General features: G+C 41.2%; 1 long non-coding RNA gene across 1 annotated transcript in view; it reads left to right on the top strand.

Moving 5' to 3' along the window:
* LOC132367245 (uncharacterized) overlaps positions 1–23920 on the top strand; it is a 234060-nt gene that overhangs the window by 21021 nt on the left and 189119 nt on the right. Inside the window, exons 2-3 of the long non-coding RNA XR_009503742.1 lie at positions 5888–6002; positions 8351–8423. This is a non-coding gene — a long non-coding RNA (uncharacterized LOC132367245). The remainder of the gene's footprint in view (positions 1–5887; positions 6003–8350; positions 8424–23920) is intronic.

Here is a 23920-nt window from a genome sequence, read left to right as displayed (position 1 = left end):
GGATCAAACCCGTGTCCCCTGCATTGGCAGGCAGACTCTCAACCACTGTGCCACCAGGGAAGTCCCACTTGTGGTTTTTAAATATGTTTTCATTTTTCCAAAATGTCAATAAAGAACTTTTATTTAGCATTAGAAAAGTAAACCACAACACAAATTATTTAAATATTTGTTGAGTTACGTTTAAAATGGAAATATTATATTTACATGGTTATTGTTAAGCTTACTGGCTTAGAAGAACACAACACTTGCTAAAACCCATAGAATGTACAACACAGAGTGAACCCTAACGTGTGCCGTGGACTTTGGGTGATAATGGTATGTCAGTGCAGTTTCATTGCTCATAAAGAGCATACCCTGTGGCACAGAATGTCCGCAATGCGAGAAGTTGTGTGTGTGAGAGGACAGGGAATACATGGGAGCTCTCTGTGCTTTCCACTCAGTTTTGCTGTGAACCTATAACTACTCTAAAAAAATTGTCTATTAATTTAAAAAAAAGAACACAGCAACTGTAATGATGTCAGGCATAGGATTTCTATAAGGAGGGAATTTTGTAAATACCCTTTATCTTGGTAAATTTGGCATAAATTTGGCACATTTCTGTCCCTCAGTCCAAGAAGTACGGTTTTTCAGTATCACGTGAAACGTTTACCACATTTATAAGGGTATTTATATTTATTTAAATACCAGGTCCGTCAGATTGAGGTACAAAACCAATGCCTATTTATTACTGAATAAGAAAGAGTTCTGGTCACATGAGCTGGAATACACGTATTGCTATAAGCAACATATTTTCTTTGTGAAGGAATGGAAAAAGGCTATATTATCAGAAGGTGGCCTGTAGAGCCTGAAATTAGAGGAATTAGGAACTAGTTTAATTATTTGATTATCTAAAGTGTTTCTCAAAGTATAAGTCCATTGACTACCTCCATCTGTCTTGCCAAGGATGTTCACTAAAATGGAAATTCACTAACCTAGACACTAACCTAGATTTACTGTATCAAAATCTCCAGGTATGGACCCAGAGTCTGCATTTTTAACAAATATCCAAGATGATATTTATGTGCATGGAAGTTTGGGAACCAGCAGTACTTGGTTCCAGTGTAACCAGGAAAAAGGGTAGTGGTGCCCCTTTTCTACAATATGGGAGACTTTGCCAATAGGAAATTAACAGGTCAAGGGTGTTGGTAAGACTGACTTTTCACTAAATCTACTGGTAGAGTACTGCTAATTTCAAACTCTGAGACTGCTTTTCTCTGATTCCTTGATGTTCTCAACTTCATTTGATCGCTGTCAAGTCAGGGAGAAAATCATTCTTTTTTCACTTCATATCACTGCCCAGATTTAGTATATGCTTTTTATATATTCTTATAGAAGTGTAATTGCATACAGTGCTAGTGACAATTTGGCGAGTTTTAACAACTGCAGATATCCATGTAACCAGTACTCCAGCTGAGTATGCCATCATCCTAGGAGGTTCACTACGGTCTCTCCCATTCTATCCCTGCCCCTATCTATCCTGGCAACCACTAACATGATTTCTCTCCCCACAGATCAGTTTTGCCTGTAATTTCATAAAATGATGTATTGACTATGGGCTAACTCCATAATTTTTTTAAAAGACAGTGACACTCATTTTTCCAAGTTCTTTTAAGAGAAGCCACTTTAGACAGCCCTTAGAAAACTCCAACACATTTCATTTTGTGTTGGTAAAGGTGGAATACCTTACTAGAAGTATAAACAGTATGCCGCTGAGGACTTTAGAAACTGTTCTTCTGTAATTAGTTAGCTAGTTTTAAGCCTTGAACTAGACATATTTCAACTAAAAGCACTGATAATAGGAGAGTATCCAGGTGATCCAAATGGAATCAATTCTTCTGATCCAAAACAGTGATACCCCCAATCTCCTATAAGAATTTGGAGATCAACTTGCTAACATGCTATTAGTAATACTTAGGAAGAAGGAAGAATGTGTGGAGATAGGCAAATGAATGCCACTTGATCCATAGACTGTGGACCACCAAGTCTGATCCTGTATTAGCTTTCAAAAGGGATCAGTAACATCTTCCCCAACCTTGGATTTCAACATATTCTTATCCACTTTTGTCTTTGCAGCCCCACAATTGCAGTCTTTTTCAGACCCTAAAAGAGAAATTTGAGAAATAGTACATCCTTTCTACCATCCATTATCATAATTCCCTTGTACCTGTAACATATTCTCTGGTCCTTGCCTGTTTTGCATGCTTTGATTCCTCCAGGATTTTAACATTCCTGCCACTGTTTGTATGGTTCTCTGTCACTCTGATCACTTGCCTCCATCTTTTTGAGTGTTCATTCTATGTTCTAGTTTACAGAGCTCTGTGCCATCACTCTATTTTCTTTAAGAATATCCCCACCTCTTTTCTCTTCTTTGGAATTGCCCAAAGTCATACTTCTGAGCACTTCCTGGTACTGTCTTCTTTTGGAAGCTTGTGGAATTATGCCTATTTTAAAAGATATTTTGAAGTCTAGCTTCCTTAAGTCCTCTGTACGCATTTTATGCAGCTCATCCTTGTCTTCCCTTGAAGATGCCATGGCCACATCCTCCCAGGGTCTCATCCCTTCCACTCTAACAAATGGCTTCTTCCCATTGGTTGGAATCAGTCAGAGCATAGTTATTTTTATTCTTTCCTCTACCTTCTAGGATGTGAAGGCAAGTGAAAAACTCTGCTTTTATCTGAATGAGATATCCAGAATGTTATCCCCAGCGTGTGTGCTCTGCCAGTTTTGTGGCTTTCCCCCATGTGGCTCAGCTCAGTTTCCATAAAAACATCACTTCTGTTCCTCTCTCCTTTCATCTTCATCCAAGTGTTCAGGGATTCCTCTGAATCTATTGTTATTACAGCCTACAATGCTGTTCCATCTCCTCTCAACGGGTCTCTTGTGCACAGCACACCCTTCTATCACTATGTTCCCATGGACCTGTTCCATCCTGCCAACTCTCCTGGTATCTGTGAGGTCTTGTTTGTCACCCTGTGCTGTAATCTCAAGGTTACTATGTTCTGTGCATGATATCAGGACATCTGCTGCCTATTTTGTTTCTGATGTCCTTCCCAATAGTTTTCTCATGGAATCACTCGACACCTCCCTCACTGTTGAAATTCTTCCCAGGCCTTCCTTCATGTCATCCATGGAAACCCATTTCAGTTTTATCTAGGTGTTTTTTTCTCCTTTCCCATCTGTTTTCCATTTACAGCCCTTTTGGCCAGATGAGTTGGTCTCTGACTAAACACATTCTTTTCAGTCTTTGAAAAATGTTCTCCATTCTTAGTCAAATATCCTTCATTCCTACATTTGAAGCTGTGGCCCTGAAATGAAAATTTGCACCAAGTGTGTACCTGGCCATTCATTTTTTTAAAAAAATTATTTAATTATTTACTTATTTAATTTTTGGCTGCGTTGGGTCTTTGTTGCCGTGCACGGGCTTTCTCTAGTTGCGGCGAGCGGGGGCTACTCTTCGTTGCGGTGCGCGGGCTTCTCATTGCAGTGGCTTCTCTTGTTGCAGAGCACGGGCTCTAGGCATGTGGACTTCAGTAGTTGTGGCACGTGGGCTCAGTAGTTGTGGCTCACGGGCTCTAGAGCGCAGGCTCAGTAGTTGTGGCACACAGACTTAGTTGCTCCGCGACATGTGGGATCTTCCTGGACCAGGGCTCAAACCCGTGTCCCCTGCACTGGCAGGCGGATTCTTAACCACTGCGCCACCAAGGAAGTCCCCTGGCCATTCATTTTTCATATCATATTTTTGTTCTCCACATTTGTGCCCTAAGTCTTTTATGTTCCAAATTTCACAGCATCTTGAGATGCTTCCATCTCTATTTTGACGGCTTTTCATTTCCCTGTAACTTGGCAGTTGATAGTTTGACCAACCTCAGCAGGCTCTGCCATATGCTAGATTCATATTCCATGAGATAACGCCTCTTCCTGCATGACTTAATTGTGTCAGTTCATAGATATTACCATATCCCTCGCTCGGAGTCCCCAAATTCCAGCATATGACTTTTCCTCTGTAGCTTTACCATTTGTGTGTCTTTCTCCTCGGTGGGAAAGGAATATCAAATGTGGTGTAGCGTAGTAGAAAGGAGGCTTGCTCTGCTACTTATTACTGGGCAGCTAAAGAGGAGAAATAACTGGGAATTCCCTGGAGGTCCAGTGGTTAGGACTCCATGCTTCCACTGCAGGGGGCACAGTTTTTTTTTTTTAATTTTATTTATTTATTTATTTTTGGCTGTGTTGGGTCTTCGTTTCTGTGCGAGGGCTTTCTCTAGTTGTGGCGAGTGGGGGCCACACTTCATTGCGATGCGCGGGCCTCTCACTATCGCGGCCTCTCCTGCTGCGGAGCACAGGCTCCAGACGCGCAGGCTCAGTAGCTGTGGCTCACGGGCCCAGTTGCTCCGCGGCATGTGGGATCTTCCCAGACCAGGGCTCGAACCCGTGTTCCCCGCACTAGCAGGCAGATTCTCAACCACTGCGCCACCAGGGAAGCCCTCGGGGCACAGTTTTGATCCCTGGTCGGGGAACTAGGATCCTGCATGCTGCACAGCACGGCCAAAAAAAACCGACAAATAACTAAAATAAGTGAACTTTCCAAGCCTCAGCTTCTTTATCCTTTAAGTAGTGATAGAATAATAACATTACTAGGTTATTATGATGATTTAATAAGATACTATATATGAGACCACTTTGTACGCTGAAAGGAACACAAGTACAGGTTTTAAGAATAATCATTGGGTAATGCAACCTGCAGAGCACATGCAGCAGCCATGAGAGGTTGCTCAATATTTGCTCCAACCCTGTATTAACTCAAATATTGAGTGCCTCCTAGAAGCCAGATTCTCTAAAGAGAAACAGAGGCAGGCACACAAAACTCGGTGGTAGAGTTCTCAGCCAGGAAGAAACTGAATTTAGGAGTACTTCCTTTCCCCAGAGGATTAACATGGGCATTGTGGTAGCCTCTGCGCTGCTCACAAACGTCTGTGCCATGCCTTGTTCTTTGGATTTTAACGCCATCCTGCACAAGTGTTCCTGAGCGTCCCAGAGGTCATCCCAGTGGTGTGCAAGAATCTGCTTATTTTCTAGAACCCCAGGCAGTTTGGACCTCTAGCTCATGCAGGATCCACCCTAAGCTAACTTCATCTGGGAACTGGCCACAGTACCCCTTCTCCACCCTAACCATGATGGGATGGCATGGCTCTCTAGTTAGTTTGTTGGATAATTGTAAGAACAACTAACCATGATAATAGCACCTACAGATCTCATGTTTTGAATACCTACCATGTGTCACATAGTCTGCTAGGTCTCAATATACATCATTGTTTTTCAACCATTTTTAAAAAAAATATTGTTCCCCTAAGGAGCCTTTTTAGACATGTTTTTCTTAATATCTCCTCCATGAAATTTTAATACCAAAGACTTACTGTATTTGTTTAGGTACTATATGTATGTCAGTATTATCTGTGCTGTATACGTAAAAGGAGAGATTTTTTTCACACCCTCCCCTGAGAACAAATTTTCACCCCCTTGGGGATGATGTTATCTCCCATAGAGAATGCATTTTTAAAATATATATAATAGGAATATATGTGTATATATATGTATTTATTTTTCCCCTTCCTGTAATCATTCCCCAAATAATTTCTAAACTGTTTGCTCAATCTCTGAAACTGTTGCACAACTATTGACCCCAGGGAAAGAAAGTTTGATGTGGAGGTAACAGAAAACACTCCATTTGAGGTAAGGCTGCATTTTCCACGTAGAGCCCAGCCCCCTGGTCAAGCCTGCACAGACTCTAGTTTGATGCAATCCTGTGGTCTCTCTCGACACACACTCATTTCTTTGTGACCTCCTCCCCCAGGATCTTGAATGGGATGCTAGACATTGCTCATGAGAAACCCGAGGAGGATACTAAAAACACAACTACAGTTTTCCTGATGCCTGCCGCCAAGTTTCTTGAGGGCCCAGCTGTTGGGGTAAGATTTTGTAGAATTTTGATTTATTTATTTTTATTATATTTTAGAATTTATATATAATTATATATGAGTTATATATAATTATATGTATAAATTCTAAAATTATATATATGTATAAAAACCTCTGAGATATCAGATGCTGTCTTAGTTTTCTGTAGTGTCAAAGGGCTAGAAAATGTGGAAATGGGGGAAGGTAGTGGTGGAAGGATGGATGGGTGAAAGGGAGCAGGAGAGAGAGGAAAGGGGAGGAGGGAAGACTGGAGGGCTGGGAGTGGGAGGAAAGAGAAAGAAAAAGGGGAGTGAGGGAAAGTGTACTGGAAAGAGCAAGGGCCTTGGAATCAGACAACTAGCTTGTTACTTTGTGACCTTGGGAAAGTTACTTTAACACTCTAGGTCATTAATACTTGCTTTCTAAGATCTGTGTTCCTATGTACAATATCTGGCATATACAAGGTGCTCAACTGTGTAAGCATTATTATTCCACATACATGTATAGGTAATAAAAGGAATTAGAATCAAATAAATTTGCCAGTCAAGTTTTCTCATCTTAGAAAAGGCTTATGCATACCAGTACAACTGGGTACAGCCACAAGGCATTCTGTGACCTCAGGAGCAAAGGCTGATGGAAGAGGAGCCTTTGGGAGTTTCTGAGGGACCCAATAAATAGCACTCCTTTTCCCCATTCAGTTTTTAAACCAGTGAGAAATAAGACAAAGGAGTTAGCAGATGGAGGCCAATATATGGCCCTCATTATGATCAATGCTGCTTTACAGAGCATAGCTTCTATCTTTGAGCAAGTGGCGTTCTTAATACCAAACTCCAGAATTTGACCAACTTGCTCATCAGCCTCAGGCAATACCAGAATATGGCAGACTTCCCCATATGGAGAGAGATGCCCCCTGTGGGTGGCTTCTAAGAAAAGGAACAGAAGCAGGAGCTAGGCCATGCATGATTTCTTTTTCCTTCTAAACTCACCAACCAGGGAAGTCAGTTCACCTTCCGCAGGGAACGAATGTGTCAGGAAGCAGAAGAGGCCAGGTGTGGTATGCTAATGATGTCCCTCCACTTGGACAGGATTCATGGGGGTGGTGAGGGTGAGGGTAGGGGTGGGAGTATGAGCTTGCCACCCTCCAACCAGCTCTCAAGGTCAGTAATGGGGTGTTTGCAGAACTAGGAGAATTAATGAGACTCTACAACTGGCCCTGGAGTGGGAGGAAGGGACACTGTAGTGTGCTTCAAAATGTTTAACAATTAGCTCTCTAGAAAAAAATTATGTCAATTTATAAATTTTACTGCTGTAAAGGGTGTGCAGCACACCATTTATAAATAATAATAAAGTATACAATGCTCTTTATTTTAAATTCCATATAGCCAGTTGATTCGCACTGAATGTCTTCATTGATTTTTTGCTGAACTCTTGTATCCATAGCCAACCTATGGTTGCAATTCAACTATGATTTGACAAGTGGAGTAATTTCCACCATCCAGATACCAATAGATGTAAACAACTCACGAGCATAGAAAATAGTAAAATTTAGTAAGATTATTAAGAAGGGATGAGTTTTGAGTATTTATGGCCGTTGTTTTTAATGTAAGTTAATTTTAAGTTTATACAATTTAAATTTTAATAATGACAGTGTTTAACAGTACAACTTGTAGAAAGCCTAAAAATGTATCAGCTGGCACACCGCCGAGGAACATCCCACAGTTCTAATTATGTTTTTTACAGGCGTGGCAAATTACAGTTTAATCCCCACTTAAGGAGATATTTGGGTACGCCACCCGGAGTGAGGGGTGGTGGGCTGGCTGCAGGGATCTCCAGGCAGGAAGGACGGCATCCACCAGGGGGCAGTGTGCTTCCAGGTGGTCCCTCATATAGGGAGCCAGACCTCAGCCTGCAGTTACTAGAGGAAGAAGGATAAGGGCCACATCTGGGGGCAGAACGCTGAGACTCGGGGCTTCTTTCTGGGTATTGACCAGGGGAGCAATCAGGAAAGCAAAACAGAAGTCCTGAGGTGCCATGGGAAAAGGAGTGAGGGGAGAAGCCTCCTGCTGCCTGTACCCATCTGGCGACAGGGCAGCAAGGCCCATTCCAGACCCCACTCTCTGGTGGGGGGTGGAGACTCACCCAGGACAGAGGATGAACTTGGGCTCAGGAGCGTGAGTGGGACAGAACTTAATTACCCCAAACGGGGCTCAGGGCCTGTAGTTGACAGGGCCAGGGAGGAGAGACCAATACTAGAAGTGAAGCAGAATTTTCTAGTCAGTTAAACAATTTGGAGCCTTGGAGGACTCAAGCAGGATCACAAAAAATCCAGTTTCCGGACTGTTCTCTTTCCTGCACACAGGGTCTGTGGTTGAGTTTTTAAGCAGAATCAAGTTACAAAGCGCCACACAACTATCCACAGGGGCTCTGATATGGTAAGTACTTTATATGTGATTTTTCCTTTTTCCATTTTGTATGCTTACAGTCACTTTCTGGAAAGCCCATTTCAGGCTTAAATGCCTCTTTCAGGAGCTTGGAAGTTCAATGTCTTGGTGACTTAGTTTTTCCTACATAAGATAAATCCTGCCACCTTAACAAAGCAAAAACAAAATTGGTACCTGGAAAAATTGCCTTTTCTTATCAGTTTGGGCAGAATTGTCCCTAAAATGTTATAGACTATCCAAATCATTTATATAAAATAAGTTTTTGTTTGTTTCTCTACACTCACCTGTTAGGAGATTCAGTTTGCTTACTTGTTTTGTTTATGAAAGTCTAGCTTCGTATTGAAACTTGAAAGCCAAGGATTTCAAAAGAGTTGTGCTTGTCTCTTTGCATGTTTCAGGCATAAATTGCTCCCAGGCCACAGGATAAAAGTCACTTCATAACTGGTGTATGGGCCTTAGGTCAATAGAAGATCACCAAATTTTGTTTGAGACAATATGTGACTTCATCTTACATTGCTATTTTTAACAGTTTATGAACACAGTGGTTTACTAGCAAAAACGAGAAAACGGCAAATTTTGGTGATTAACGTCTATCATAAATTAGTGTTGCAGGAGAAGGGGGAGCAAGAGAATGGTCATGTCCCAAGTCTCGGGCGAGTTCCTGGGACAGGCCACCAAGTGAGGGTCCTTGGTCTCGCATGGGAAAGAATTCAAGAGCAAGCCAAAGTAAAGTGAAAGCAGGTTTATTAGAGAGATACATATTCCACAGGTATAATGCCGGCCAGCCGTATCAGAAAGTGAGAGCAGCTCCGGAGTATGGAGTTGTTAGTTTTTATGGGCTGGGTAATTTCATATGCTAAGGAGTGGGAGGAGTATTCTAACTATTTTGGGGAAGGGGTGGGGACTTCAGAAATAAGGCCACCGCCCACTTTTTGGCCTTTTATGGTCAGCCTCAGAGCTGCCACGGTGCCTGTGGGTGTGTCATTTAGCTGATGTGTTACAATGAGCAGATGCTCAGGCTCAAGGTCTCCTGGAGGTCGAATCTTCTGCCATCTTGGGCCTGGTCGGTTTTTACCAGTCTTTGTCGTATCCCATTTTTCTCAACGGCTGTGTCATTCTTTTAACGGTTGTGCCTGCCCCAATTCGTTCCTGTCTCATTCGTTCAAGTTGTTAAATAACTTATTATAAAAAGTGTTTAAAGATTATCACGTTTCATATAGAATGAGAAAAAAGATAGCTAAAATTAATAGAGTCACAGAGTGTATACTGTTTTCAAACTTAAACACGTTTTTACAGTGCATAATTTTAAACATGTGCAGATGTAGAGAGTGTAATGAACCCTCAAATTTTGTTAACTTGTTTCATTTATAGCCTTATACCCCATCAGCATAGCATTTCATCTCTAAACATAGAACTTAAAAAAAATACCACTATTACATTTAAAAAATAGTTATAAAAAAACCCGTAGTATCCTTCAATAACTGGTCATTGTTCAGATTTCCTCAGTTCTATGCCCACAGGTATGCATGCTTAGACTTACAAGGGCAATACAATACACTGCAACTGGTTAATATTTCTCTTAAGTTTCTTTTAATCTATAGGTTCTTCCATCTATTTTTTAACACTTTATTTATTAAAGATAACATTTCTCTTTTACTTACTATATCACAAACATTTCCCCATTATTCTTCAAGGCTTCGTAATATTCCACTGTGTGGATGTTCCAGAGTTTATTTCCACAATCCTCTATTGTTGGATAATTAATTGTTTCCAATATTTTTTGTATATTCAATCTACTGCAATCAACACCCTAACACATACATTTTTGAAGAACTGCTTGATTGTTTCTTTAAGAAAAATTTCTAGTTGAAAGAATCAAACTCTCTCTCTCCCATTGCTTTTCCCAGTGACTTGCTTTACTTCTAAAGTAAAAGTATGGACCTGCTGTTGAATTTGATATAAATTTATACTTTCCAAAAATTGACGTTTTCTGCAGTAAATTTTGAAATCATTTCTTACTGTACTGGTAAGGCTCAGGATTATGTAAACAGGGTCTCATTACAGAAGGGTCAGGGAGAGATATATGGCAAGATGACTACACAGGTGTTCATAGTCAAAGAGCAGGTTAAACTGGAAGGTGTCGTATGTCCTCAATGACCCATCCCTCTGGCTTGATGAGTCACTTTAATTTGAACTGAAAATGTCACTATGTTTTACATGATTGATGAAAAACCCAGAGCATGTAAATAGAATGCCTTGGAAAATGTGTTCATTCCTTCTTTGATGGCTGTGCTGAAACTGTAAGGTTACAAGAAAGTCTAGTTTCCAGGAAGGAATGTGAGCAGTTGTTATTGCCACAGGCTAAAATTCCGCAACTTCCTTTGAAAGCTCTCAGGAATTCAGTGTGGGGTTGGATGAATGAAAAGGGGGTGGGGGTGAAGATAAAACCAGATCAGCCATGAATCGATAACTGTTGAAGTAGGTGGTGGGTACCTGGTGATTCAGTCTACTGTTTTCCCTCATTTGGGATATGTATGAAAGTGCATGTCTATAATAAAAATTTAGAAAGTTTCTCAGAGTAATATGGCCAATACGTGGCCATGTGCCCCTGCCTGGCTCTTTGGGGCTCCAAGTACAGCCCCTGAAGCAAGCTTGAATGAATAAGATTTCACGATAAATTATTGTAATGGAATGTTTTTAAAGTAATAACAGTCCTTGGAGAGATTTCAAACTATATTCCATGCAAGTGTGTGTCACCATTCACTTTTATTTCATGAAATAAATGAATCATACAGGAATATTTTACAAGGGAAATTATCGTAGCCCCTTGCCAATGATGCTGGAAGATTCTGTCTTATACCCTTTGTTAAGGAGACCACTTTTGAAAAGAAACAAAACAGAACAAAACTTCACAATCAGGAAATTCTACCTTCTGTATAATCTGGTTTATAAATACCTATGGTGTACCAAATTGGGATTCATGAGATAATACTGATTTTTTTTTTCTTTTAAACTTCTTTAGAAAGTCAGGGATTCCAGAGGCCCTCATACACAGTGGGATATCACCAAGAGTAGCTGTAGGAAATCAGGTGTCTAACATTTTAATTATAGAATTAATCCCAAGTCCTGGTGGAATAAATTTTGGACATAAAGACTGCTTGCATTAGTTATATGGATATTTGACCTATTAGATGCCTCCTCATAGTAGGCTAAGGACTAAGTGCTGAAAATGCCAAGTCAAATCACTTAACCAACCTCAGTGGTGATTCTCTGACATACAGAGAAGAGGGAAATTTTGATTTATGAGTCAGAAACCACTAGCAAGCAGCAGATGGTTGATTTTTTGTGTCCCCACACCCTGACAATGAAACTAGAAAGCTATAACCCTTAATGGGCATAACTTAGATCTTGGTTATAAAAGACCTCATTTCATAAAATAATAAAGATTTTATCCCTTCAAGGGATTCCACATTTTATGCATGAGGAAACAAAGGATGAACGAAGCTTATAAACTCAAGGTTAGATTGAAATCATGGTTCTGATTTGATTCCATTAAGTGACAAAACCTAAAATTCACCGTGGTGACTTGTTTCAGGAAATAAGAGAACATCTTATATTCTCTGTGAAAAAAATGCATTCTATTCTATCTGCTCTCAACAACTGTTGTTTCTCACTAATACGAAAGTACACAATATCATTTCCATTTAGAATGTGTCTAGAACTAAGTTACAATACGGTGGTGAACAGAAGCCAGCTTGTATCAGCTCTGGCTACACATCTCTTCTGTAACATCACGTGGGTGACTTGAAATCAGACATGGTGGGAGTATTTATACCACAGACATAGGCAAACACTTCAACCAAGAATTTTTTTTTTTTTTAATTTGGAAAGCCAGTTTGCCTGTATACCACTTGTTAAACTGTAGATGCTTAGTAGTCAAGGCTTTAACTTGACTTGACAGACTTTATTTATAGCTTCAACCTATTTCCACGTGACCATGAAGGCACATTACATTCTGCTAGGGCACTGACCATGTCCAGAATCCTAAATATGGTTCTGCATGACCTGCCCCTTGCCTGCTTCTTAAGCTTCATCTTATGCCATCCTTTTACTTGCTCCCAGCTCTTCAGACCCACAGACATGCTTTCATTCCTTTGAAAACTCCTTGCTCCTTCCCAACACTTGGCCTTTCTACAGTGTTCTCTGTGCCCCAACCCACTTGCTCCTGGTCAACACTTTCAAGACCTTCTGCTCATAGGTGAACTTCTGCATTCCCTGACTCCAAGTCTAGGTCAGGTACCAGAGTTGAAAGCTTTCCTTGTACTCTAAACCTTAGTTTTGTAAAACAGACTGCGGTTTGAAACTCTATAACTGTCTATGATTGTTCGATTCAGGGTCACCTTCCTTCACTGCACAGTGACTCCTACGGGAACTGGGTCCGTGTCTGTTTTTCCATTATGAGATTTCCCTATGAACTAGTAGGCGTAGGGTCTTTTAAATATATATATTTAAAAAATAGTCCAAAGATTCCGAAAAATTTAGAGAATAACATAATAAACACCTGTGTACTCATCAATGAGCTTTAACAAATCTCAACATTTTGCCAGAATTGTTTCACATTTTTTTAAAGAACAAAAACATTGGTATTCTAATTAAAACCTTTGCGAATTTCTCTCAGTCCCGTAGCCCTCCTTTCCACTCTGGAGAAAACCCTTATCATGAAGATGGTGTGTATCCCTCCCCTTTAAGAACGAGCCACAATTTGCATGGAAAGGGCCCCTCTACATGCATATTTAGACAAGACAGTACTCATCTTTGCTGGCATATGTGGTGGCTGGGAGTGAGCAAAAGGCCCTTACTAATGAGCATTTGTGAGTAGCATGGTCCTTAGAAGAAGTGATGCCCTATTTGGTTCAGGATTTCCCAGTATGTAGTATGAGTCAATCATTTTGTACTGTCCTTTAAAACTCTTATAATTTGTTTAAAGCTGCCTGAGTTCTGACATTAGCTTGATTTTTAGACACTTTAAGCTTCGTTAACATAAGGTGGAAGGAGGGAGTGTTGAGTAGTGAAGAGCATGGGCAGCAGAGGCAAAGTCTTTATGAGCTGTGTGATCAGAGCTGTGTGATCCCTGAGCATCAGTCATGGGCCTCGCTGGAAACTGGCTAGAAATGCACATTCCCGGCTCCCACCCCAGACCCACTGAATCAGAAACTCAAGGGCGGGGTGGGGAGCGGGGGCAGCAATCCGTTTTAACAAGCCCTCCGGGTGATTCTGGTACACACTGATATAGGGCAAGGAATTTCAGCCCTCTAAGCCTCACTTTACTTACCTTTATTTTGCAATAGAAATAGTAACAATAATATTGATGACACAAGACCTTTGTGAGGATTAAATATTAGTTAACACTTGTTGAGCACTTCTCCTGGCATCAGGCACTATTCTTAGCACTTCCCATATTTTATCTCATTTAATCCTTAAATTAACTTCATCACAAATAAAAAGAGATTAGAAAAGTACCTGGCACCTAGCAAGCACTCAATAATTGTTAGTATCATACTATTATTGTTACCTTTTTGAGTTCTAAAGATTAAATGAGATGATTTAAGTGCTGAGCACAACATCTGATATATAACATGTGCTTAAAGGGTATTAACTATTTGCATATAAAAGCATTTGTCTGAGTACACATTATTTACAGGGGTCTTTATAGGAAGTGGAATATAGTCTAAAAAGATAATTGACAGGGAATCTCCCAATGGGAATAAAGATCATTATAGACAAAATTTTATAAATCACATTTCAGCATTTCTTTTTCTGATTTGCCATAAGTCAAGGAAGCCAAAGACAGCTCTTTGAACTAATTGCGAGGGCCAAGAGGGTAATTAACTGCTCTCTAATTAAGCTGGTAATAGCCGCCCTCTATTGGAGAGATTAAAAGCCAGAGAATCACTGCCGGCGAGGACTTTGGAAGACAGGCCACTCTCCACTCTCCGTGATGACAGCCTTGAAGTTTTGACCCTACAAAATAGCTCAAAGAGAGATTTGGCTCTGTCTCCTGGGGTCCAAGAAAAAGAGGAAAGTCCAGCTGGATGGAGAACAGTTAAAGGTCAGGAAAGTGTTCACTTGTATTTGGGCATTTGCATTTGTTTTAAAATCTTGCTCTGAAGTGTGCCTTCTAAAATTAAAAAGTCACTAGTAATTGCTTTGCAGTTTTATATAAATTGCTATCTATTGGAAAAGGACTCTAGGTAGTGTGCTCTACCTTGTGTACTGTGAATGGGAAGCCAACCAATGGAAGCCTTTCCTATTTGCTCTCTCTTCCCCAGCTGAACTGACCACTCCTCCTCGTGTGCCCAAAACATCATTGGCTTCTCTGTTGGCACCTGGTACGCATGGAAGTGCTTGTCTTTTTCTTGGTCTAGACCAGTACTGTCCAGCTACATTTGTGATTTTAAGTTTTCTTAAGCAGTAGACCCTTGACCACAGGGGGTTAATCTGTGTATAACTCATAGTCAGCCCTCCCTTTTCAAGGTTCCTTGGCATCTGTGGATTCAACCAACCACAGATCATATAATACTGTTTTACTTACTACTGAAAAAGATCCGTGTATACATGGACCCACCCACTTCGAACCTGCGTTGTTCAAGGCTCAACTGTAGACACTTCAAAAAAGTAAAAAGGAACAGGTAGAATTCGTTTTAATAATATATTTTTTGAAACCAGTGTATCCTGAATATTATCAATTTGCTATGTATTTAATACATGAATATTAATAGATATTTCACAGGTTGTTGGGGGGTACCAGTCCTTTGAAATCCAGTGTGCATGCTTCATTTACAGCACACCACAATTTGGATTAGCCATGTTTGCGTGCTCCATAGCCACATGTGGCAGGGCCTCCTGTGTTGGACAGTGTTGGGTAGAGGATGAGCAACTGAAAGGCAGCATCTGATCGATCGTGTACCCACGGTGCTTTGGGCAGTGCATGAAACATAGTTGCTGTTCCATAAGTGAGCGTGGGAGGCAGAATTCTAAGGCCACCCCCCAGTGACCCTTGCCTTTGTATCATCCGTTCCTCTTTGAGTGTGCGCGGAGCATATGAAAATGATGAGACATCAGTCTAGTGGTTAGGGTATGTTATATGGCAGAAGGGAAACTCTCTTGGATGGGCCTGCTCTAATCAGGCGAGTCTGTTAGGAGCAGAGTTTTCTCCAACTGGTAGCAAAGGAAAACGTCGGAGAGAAACATTCCTGCTGGCCTGGAAGAATACATACAGCTATGTAGTGAACTGCCAGTGGAAAGGAGCAGCCTCTGGAAGCTGAGACAGATCCCCGACAACAAACTAGCAAGAAAACAGGGACCTCAGTCCTGCAGCCACAAAGAACTGAATTCTACCAAACACTAGTGAGCTTGTAAGAGGACTCTGAGCCCCAGATGAGGACTGCAGCTGACACTTGGATTTTAGCCTTGTGAGACCCTGAGCAGAGAACCTACCCACGCAGTGCCCTGATTTCAGCCCCATAGAACTGTGAACTAAGACAGAAGTGGTGTTTTAAGCCACCAAGTTTGTTGTAATTTGTTACACAGCAATAGAAAACTAATACAGTAAATAAATGTCATACTTCAGCCATCATCATCCAGTTGGGGACAATGTGTCTAAACTTTAGGCATAGTCCCTAAGAGGAAATAGTGAACATTTCTGAACATTAGATTTGAAAATCAAACCAGTATCATTATGGCAACATATTTATCTTAACCATGCCAGGGCATCAGGAGTGGGACATTTGAGTTATTCTCTCTTTCCCAGTGCCGTTTGCATTAGAGGGAGAGCTAATTGAGAGGCAAAAAAAGACAAGCCCTCTGGAAATAAGTTCGATATACTCATCCTGTAAAGGAGTAATTATTGATTAAGCAGAGACAAATATGAAAAAAAATGATAACAATAATCATAGCTCACATTTGCTGGGTTTATACTCTATGCCAGGCATGTCACCCTTTGTTTCACTATATCTTCACCACAGCCCCAGAGGCAGAAACTGTTACTAACTTCATTTTATGGATGTGGAAACTAAGCATAGAGGTAGGAGGAGATTTAGCTGCATAATCAGGCAATAAAGGTGATTAGAAAGGAAGCGGAAGAAAAGGTATTCTTGGATGAAGCACTCTTCAGAACAGATTAGCCTGACTCCCAGATGCAGCTCTTTCTCTGGGATGGCAGAGAGCTTTATTTCTTCTCTGTTAACAGTCTTTCTTTTTTTTTTTTTTTTTTAATTTTATTTATTTATGTATTTATTTTTATTTTTGGCTGTGTTGGGTCCTCGTCTCTGCGCGAGGGCTTTCTCTAGTTGTGGCAAGCGGGGGCCACTCTTCATCGCAGTGCGCGGGCCCCTCACTATCGCGGCCTCTCTTGTTGCAGAGCACAGGCTCCAGACGCGCAGGCTCAGTAGTTGTGGCTCACGGGCCCAGCTGCTCCGCGGCACGTGGGATCCTCCCAGACCAGGGCTCGAACCCGTGTCCCCTGCATTGGCAGGCAGATTCTCAACCACTGCGCCACCAGGGAAGCCCTAACAGTCTCTTTTTATGCCCCTTCCTTCAAACAAGATGCATTTCCCAAGTGGTCCTTGATCTCTGCATTCAGTCTTTCTACTTTCTCCTTTGGAGACATCATTGAAAATTATCTCTGGTCCTGACTTTGAAAGGCACGTCATGGACCACGCTGTTCTTCTGAGCTCCAACCCTCCAGTCACATTACCTGGATGTCTCACTAACCTCTCAAGTTCAGCTTGTTCAACAAAGCAGAGTTCATCATTCTGGTCTGAAAACCCGCTCTCCTCTCCAACACTCCAACCCTGCCAATGATTCCATAATCACTGACCAGTCCACAAGGCTCCAAGCCCCGAAGACTGTTCAGCTGCTCTCATCTCCATTCCCTTTAGTCAATCAACTGCTAAAAGTCTCTTTCCAGAATGTTTACTCAGCCATTCCTTCTTCATTCTTCAACCTCCTGAACCATTTGGTCCCCTGACCTCCTTTGCTTCCTTCCTTATCCAGCTTTGGTTCCATGCTGCATCAATTCAGTCACTCTTACCAGAACCCAAATCCCCTTGCTGCTCTATTTTTCATCATTTCTCTTTGACATAATGTGATCCCAACCATCTTGTTTCTCTTCAGCTGGGAGGCTGAGCAGTAGTGAAAAAATTACACAGAGGGAATATAAAAGTGAAATAGAATCCTCTGTTCCAGTTTTCACTGAGGCCCGAAGACCAAGGATGCCAAATACTATCATATTCCAAGGCAAATCATTTGGCCCACCTATACATGACTTGTGAAGAAAGTGGGTGGAAACAGGTTTTATGAGTTTTATCTTTCACTTACCTTGAGCTGTGAGTTCTTCCTATCTGACACTCCCTCCCTCCCCACACCTTAGCCATGTGGGAGCTTCACAGGCATCTTCGATAGGTATCTTTTGAAGCTTGGGGGACACAGACAGGCATTAGATTCATACCTAGGGAAGAAAGTCTTTAATGAGGGGCTGACTGAAATGAACTGTGTCAGTACAGCCGAGGGCTGCATTTAGGAAATAACCACATTCTGGTCTATGCCAGGCCAAAGCTGCATTTTTCCAGGGACCAAATGTGAAACCCACAGAAGGAATGTGAGTCTGGGTTGTTTAAAAGGAATTCTGACCCAAAGGACTTCCTGCAGTCAATGAGATGTCCTCAGCAAAAAGGGGTTGGAGGTTCTACTAAGTAGACAAGCAGAGAGGGATTGTAGGTGGCTGGTTAGAGGAGAGGCACTGCCTGAGACAAAGGAATTCCAACTGGAAGGGTCCAGCAGGAGGGTGTCTGGGGAGGCCACAGATACTCGAATGAGAGAACAAGTGCCAGCTTAAAACAGCAGCCAGAACCAGAGGGAAGCTACACCAACTTATATTTGTGTCAGTCAAATAAGGCCTTCCTTCCCCTTACCTTCCTGCTGTCTCTGCTCCCATCTTGGAAGACCTTTTGGTAGCCAGGCAGTGGGAGATCGGAGAGGGGTCGGGAGAAGTAACACTAATGGGGAAATAGAGGTGAAACCTCATTCCCCAATGCAGGCCCTTTGTTCTAAAGCATATCCAAGCTAGCAGTGAAGTTTGGAGTTTTGTTGCAATAGTTCTGGGCATATTAATTTATAAACTGAAGCTGTGATTTGGGGATGAAGTGACCAGAGGACATTTTATTATCTGAGATGATCAGAGAGTTAGAAGACCTTCCTAATATTTCATCTGAAAGGTAAGGAAGAGCTGGCTCAAAAAAGAGGATTCAAATGGGCAGTTGGGGGAGAAGAATAAAACTGTTTTCTCTTTGCACCCTAGGAGTCCATCTTGCTCAGTGAGATCATTCAATTATATCATTGAAATAATCTCAATCCGAAGCTAGGCTGAGACCTTCAAGCCATGGCAATATAGCATTTTTTCTGGTGGACACACCGTCCTATTCTCTGCAAAGTTACCTTGAGCCTCTCTACCTTCCTTGATCCCTGAGCTTCACACTGCCCCCTTACTCTCAGATGATCTTGCCTCAGTCTTTGCAGAAAGAGCAGAATTCATCAGAAGGGAGGAAACTCTTCATTTCTTCTGCATCGCCAAATGGAGCTTAGAACTGTACTTAGAGTATTAATTGTTAATTAACACATATATTGTAAGTATGTAAAGGATGGTTCCACTATTTGACAATCGTATGTGCTCTTAGGCAGGTAGACTCTTTTCTCCATAATCTTATTTTCAGTACTGGTTTGCTTATCATCTCATTTTCATATATTGTAAAAATAAACCTTTAGCTTAATTTAAATTTAGAAAACTTTTTCTGTTCATACTAAAACTTATGAGACAATCTAAAGTCAAGTTTTAATTTATATGTATTGCATTCTGCAAAATATGTTCACAAGATTACCATTTGTATGGTATTTTTAATATCTGAAATAGGACATTTCACGCCTTTGCCATTACCCTCAGAGAGCTTTTCTAGTCTCAATTCTCTTATTCCATCTAATTACAATTTCATTTTAAAAGCAGTTGGGAACATATATATCCTCAGCATTTAAATATGTTACATTTAATGTATCTAATGAGTTTTTAATTCCAATATAACTAACAAAATAATTGAAAAACTGAGTTGCTAATGGAAGCATGCTTCTCTGTACAAGTCGTTTATATTATCTAAAGGAATTTTAAGTTCATTATAGAAAATTTGAAAATCACAGGAAAATATTAAGACTAAAATAAAAATCAGCCATAATCACAGCACTACTTCCCCACCCATTCTGGAGATCTTCTAGCCTTTTCTGTTTTTCAAACTGGGTATAGTAATGCACACATATTTCAAAACCCTGCGGTTTTCCCACTGAACGTTCTATTGAGGCCATCTTTTTTCCTGTGCTATTTAATACTATCTAACAATCTAATTTTGGTGACCAAATTGTATTCCATCATATTATAATCTGTTATAATTTATTATATAATAATGCATGTTATATATAATATTAAAATATACAATCTGGTTCTATTATAATTTATTTAATAATTCCCAGCTTGCTTATTTCTAGAAATAGAAAAACATGATATATATTTGGCTTCTGACATGTGTTCAGTTTTGATACTTCATCCCACCATCAATAACCTTAACTTAAACTTTGCCAAATTGTAGATTTCATAGTCTGCAAACAATTGTAGTCCTGTTTTAAATTCAGCAAAAATTAAAAGGCCACCAAAGTCTTTAGGTTGCTGAAATTGTGATCTCCTCTCAGGGTCTCTCTTTTCCCCATTTCCTTTACTTCCTAATTCCTTTTACCCAGTTTTTCCCTCTATTGAATTCTTCGTACTCCTTCCTCTGTCTCTCTCCAACGTGAAGTTTATTTTTATTGGATTTTTCCTGCTAAATGCTCATTGTAGAAAAAAGTCAGGTATTACACATAAGGCTTATAGGCCTTATGTTTGCCTACATATCATACATTTACCTGCATATCAAGGGTGGAACCATCTAGGGAGAGATTCATATATACCATGTTCATCCCACTGATGAGTCAGAATGCTGTCTTTTAAATTTACCCAAATGAGCAGTGGAGTTGTCACGTGGTCCCAAATGCTCTAATATACAATAACTAACACTCTCTCTTACTGAAGATAGACCTTCAAGGAAAGCCAAATCATAAGCAGAAGTTTGCTTCATAAGAATGAAATCAGAGCAAGGAGTTTGGGATTAGACATTTAGAATGTTTGGTGGCCACAGGCTGAGGCAGCCTTATGTATGCATCATTATAATTAAGATTAGTTGTGGGGTTAGGGTTAGGCTGAGGGACAGAAGTTGTGACTGAGAAAATCATCAAGGAAATGAGTGCCATCCTGAAGTGTCTCTTGTGAGATAGCCCGTTGGCTGTGTTAAATCCCTCTGCCTTACTGTACATGGTGTACCCTTCTATTAGAAACTTCTGCATTGATGACTTGCTCCTTTCTTCACTCTCTTTCCCTCCTCCTGGTCATCTATGACCCTTGCTTTCTTGGTCCTCCTCCTAGGCCTAATTGTTCTTCCCCTGTCTTTTTTCTGTGCCGACTCTTAGTTCTTGCATCTCTGTAGTGACATGTTTATGCAAAGTCTGTCCTGGGCCTTGGGGTAGTCATTAATGTGGCTCCTGATGTCAGCACTCCTCTCTTTCCAGACACATGGTTGGATGACGAGTACTGCCTTCCTTGTGGTTGGGTGGGGCTGTGTGATGAGTTCTGGCCTTTGAATTATCAGCAGGAGCAATATCTGTCACTTCTGGGCTACAACAGTTAACTGCCAGTATGAGACCCATCTTTCCACCTGCTACAGAGACCAGCAGGGTTCCAGGTGGGTGGTTGTTCATCAGTCCAAATCCCAGAGCGAGATGACACTGAATAGCATTCCTAGGCAACTCTTGACATAAAGAATGGATGAGAAATAAACCTTTGAGGTATTAAGTCATTGAGAATTTGGGATTATTTGTTCTACAGCATAATCTAGCTCTACCCGGACTGAAATAACCTTCTTTTTTTTTTTTTTTTTTTTCTTTAAACTCTTCACCTTAGCCCCTGATGAGTTTATCCAAGATTGTGGCTTTAACTTTATCCTCTAATCAAATGAATTCCAAATCGACTGAACTGAACTTAATTGATCACCTGAGCTCAGGACCTAGTTTTCTAGTTACCTTGTAACACTCTCAGTGTCCACAGGAACCTCAGCCTGAATGTTCTGCAGGTATCTCAAACTCTCCAGGCCCCCAAGCAAACTTATCATCTTCTTTGCTTCAATGGCTGCTTCTCCTCTTTTGCAAATAACATTATCTTCCATGATTCACTCAGCATCTGAACCTGGAAATGTGCAAATTTCCTCCTCATGAGTGAGGTGGGGCCGGCCTTACCAGTGGAAAGTTCGAAAGGCAGAGAGACCAAGCTCAAACACAAAATCCAGGAACCAGAGGCACAATAGAGTTGTATCCATTCAAGTGCCTGGAAATTGTCTTTCTTAAATTCTTCCTAGTATACGAGTGAGGTTCTCATTTTCCTTTTCAGACCATGTGGGTTGACTTTCTCTTCCATTGGTTTGCTGAAAGCAGAAACAATCATCTTCTCCATCAGTCACCTAATGATGAGATTATTCTTTTTTTCTTTCCTTTTCTTTTTTCTTTCTTTCTTTTTAATTAAAAGGACACTTGTAACAGCAGGATTAGTCTCTGTCAAGCAAATTGGCTGCTGCAGGCTTCATAAACTATGGTGGACTTTCCAAGCATCATCTTCTTGTCTCCACTGCATAGTTGATGAGGAGCTGGCATTTAGCCCCTGAACGCAGCCAAGAAAGGGAAATCTAGGCTGATGTTCGGATGGTGAGGTAATATCAAATCTATGGTCCCTAAACCCAATGTCTCCACCCCAGGTTCATTATGTGTGTTTTATGCCAATTGCAGATCTGGAAGACTGCCACTCCAGATGTCACCAGGCCATTTATTTATTCATCAGATCAGGCCCATGATCCATTTGTTCCTCCAATCACCAGCAAAAAAGGAAAGGGTGATGAAATCAGTCTTTGGCTACATTGCAGGAATCAGGAATATATTTGGGATTGGCTGCCATCGTTGCACTTTAGGTTATAATCACAAGAGGAGGACAGGGAACTGAGAGTAAAGTACTATCCAAAGAACAGAGAGACCAGGGAAACAATCCATGCTGGTTCTTCCCTTTGCTAAGGCAGTTCCTCATTATCTCTGTAGGTTGAGAACCAAGGCCATTTCTTTGGTAAGAGGGGGCTGGGTGGATACGCCATACCAAGCACTTAACAGAGAGAAACACTAATATTTTGTGGGAGCCTCTGTATGAAGTCACAGCTGCAGAACCAAGCATGTGGAGTGATGTGGGGTGGGACTGAAGGAGAGTCAACCAGGGTCAAGCTGCTAGTGTTGCTATTGAGAAGACGATGCCATTCTTATCCCTACTTCTTTGTGACTAGTTTTCTCTCTCCTATCTGCAGTTTTTTTTTTACATATTGAGTATAGTTCCCTGTGTTATACAGTAGGTCCTTTTGGTTATTGGTAGTTCTATTTTTTAAATTTTATTTTATTTTTGGCCGTGCTGCGTGGCTTGTGGGATCTCAGTTCCCTGACCAGGGATTGAACCTGGGCCACGTCAGTGAAAGCCCGGAATCCCAGCCACTAGGCCACCAGGGAACTCCCCTCTTGTCTGCAGTCTGAAGCTTGAATGGCAATATTTCTGAGAACTACCATGAAGAAGGGGGTGGATTTGGTCGGACTGTCTGTTTATTGTGTGGTTTATCACACAGTCTCCTTATTTAGTTGTGGTGCCTCCCTCTGTTGTCAGCTGTGTCTGCTGCTCCCAAGTCCAGACACCTCCACATGACACGTCCGGGGGATAGCGCTGAGGTTCCACTGGGGCGGGGATTGTGGCTGCCTGGCCACAAAGGGCTGGTGAGGGGTTGGAGGGATTGCTCACTCCCTTACAAAACTTGCGGTCAGTTGTCCTGCTTTCAAACCCACTCAGCATTTCTTCCTTGGGAGGCACCTGGCATCCTCAAATCCTGAGACTTTCTGGGGATTCCGAGGCATGAACTGGTATGTTTCTGGTTAACTCCTCCTCCCGTACCTCCTTTCCTTTCCCTCCTTGGGTTTCCATTTCCAAAATATTGTGGCTGTCTGTAATCTGCTGTCATCCCCTTTTCTCTTTTCTTTGTTTTTGTAGGTTCATGTTTTCTTTTTCTTTTAATTTTTACAGTCATTTTAGAGGGGTTTGGGAAGGGAAAGGCAAATTTGTGTGTATAATCTTTCATGTTTACTGGAAGTCTATTCACTTATTCTTTCTCCCAGTTTTTCTTTTTTTTTTTTTTTTTTTTTTTTTTTAATTTTACTTATTTATTTTTGGCTGTGTTGGGTCTTCGTTTCTGCACGAGGGCTCTCTCCAGTTGCGGCAAGCGGGGGCCACT

Source organism: Balaenoptera ricei, chromosome 6, assembly GCF_028023285.1.
Source record: "Balaenoptera ricei isolate mBalRic1 chromosome 6, mBalRic1.hap2, whole genome shotgun sequence".
Taxonomy (NCBI): Eukaryota; Metazoa; Chordata; class Mammalia; order Artiodactyla; family Balaenopteridae; genus Balaenoptera; species Balaenoptera ricei.
This window is presented reverse-complemented; position numbering and strand designations above follow the sequence as displayed.